The 1,709-nt window shown below is 35.1% G+C and overlaps 1 long non-coding RNA gene across 1 annotated transcript; it reads left to right on the top strand.

Annotated features, from left to right (window-relative positions):
- The first annotated feature begins 509 nt into the window (after positions 1-509).
- LOC139667721 (uncharacterized) lies at positions 510-1,508 on the top strand. The gene is made up of 3 exons (XR_011696954.1): positions 510-575; positions 673-818; positions 1,103-1,508. It is a non-coding gene; the product is annotated as an uncharacterized lncRNA (long non-coding RNA).
- Positions 1,509-1,709: the final 201 nt, after the last annotated feature.

The raw sequence follows: 1,709 nt of genomic DNA on the forward strand, positions 1-1,709 counted from the left end.
TTATTTTTCTTGGGGAAAAAACAACGTCCGTAGTCGTAGAAATCCAGGGGACTTTCTATACTTTGCACTATTTGTCCACTTTCAGATTTCAGCAGTAGCAACAACAGAATCATCTCCAACCACAGCTTCGACAACTTCGACAGCCCCTACCGCAGTTTCTATTACTGCTGCAGCGAGTGCACAGATAACCACAACCATCCCTGCCACTACCAACGCCAGAACTACAGCATCAACTGATCCCCCACAAGAAGATGAGGGCTTCCTGATTCTGCTGTTTGATATTGATCGTGTTTTCATCGAAGCATACAAAGACTCACAGTCCCAAGAATACCAAGACCTGGTTAAAAATGTCACAGCGGAGGTAACATACCACTCATTTATTCAAATTTCCTCTTGTGAGATAAAACAAATTTTAAATGTATTTACATACATAATTTACATTACCTTCATTTACATGACATGAAATTCATTGACATTAAAGAAACTAATCAACATTGTCCCATTCTTTAGTGTAACAGAGGGTTCCGTATTCTATATCCGTTGACTTTCAGGAGATGCATTGTGATACGTTTTAGGTAAGTAATACTCACACTTTCAGAAATATTTATGATGTTTCAGAGATTCATGATTGCTCCCAAAATATTCCACACTGACCAACATTTCTCTCATTAGCCCTGGCTCTGTTAAGGTGGAAACCAATTTGATCTTTAACAACCAGACAGTGGTTCCGACAACCACCAGTGCAGTGGAATCTCTCCAAATGGCAATCAATACATCAATTGTGTTCCTTAATGTCATCCCCAACAGTATTAGTGCAGGTTAGTGTCCTTGTCATGCATCATTTCACCTTTAGTGTCATTGACAACTCTTACAATTGTGAATATTATTTGTAACATTATTTTTCATACAGTACTATACTATTGTTTATAACCATGGAATATATTTTTTGGATTGAAATTTAATAGCTGCTTTAATGTGCTATCATGATTTGGTAGGAGTGAAAAAATTACTTTGAAAAAGTCAACAAATATACTGTACATGTATAAAGACTTTCAGTTATGTTTCATGTTATATGTGTTTTTTGTTTTAATTTTTATAACAGCTCAGCCAATTACCACAACAAATACAACAGCAACTACAACTACAGCTGCAGCACCAACAACAACATTATTAACAGCAACGACAACTGTTGCTGCAACAACAGTAACACCGACAACCACAACTGTAGATACAGCAACACCAACACCAACAACAGTAACACAGACAACAACTGCCACGTCACCTACCACCAGCAGAGCTATGACATTAAGCAGACCACTTAATGTGGTCACTTTATTGCTTATTTCTCTTGCTTGCTTTGTAACAGACTGGCAAAGATTTCCCTAGGATTGGACTAAAAATTTGGGATATATATATAAAAGCAGACAATAAAAAAAATACAATTTATTGTATTTTGCAACAAATCATAATGTCAGAATCTGTATCTTAATTTATTATATTGTTCAATTAGTAACTAGTAGCTGAAATCATAACACAAATGAGTCTCTGTATTGTATATTAATTGCACCTTCCTTATCATTATTGGTTGCACATGTTAAATGTTTTGTTGTATTTTCCTAATGGCTAATTTTTTAGTTTGATCTATATCTAATGTTAAAAAAAAAAGCCATGATTGTTAACTTGATAGGCTACTGTTTGATTAAAACCTT

The sequence above is a fragment of the Centroberyx affinis genome, unplaced genomic scaffold, assembly GCF_046629955.1.
Source record: "Centroberyx affinis isolate AG114_WGS23_722 - 3 ecotype Tasmania unplaced genomic scaffold, CSIRO-AGI_Caff_v1 ptg005727l_1, whole genome shotgun sequence".
In the NCBI taxonomy this organism is placed as follows: Eukaryota; Metazoa; Chordata; class Actinopteri; order Beryciformes; family Berycidae; genus Centroberyx; species Centroberyx affinis.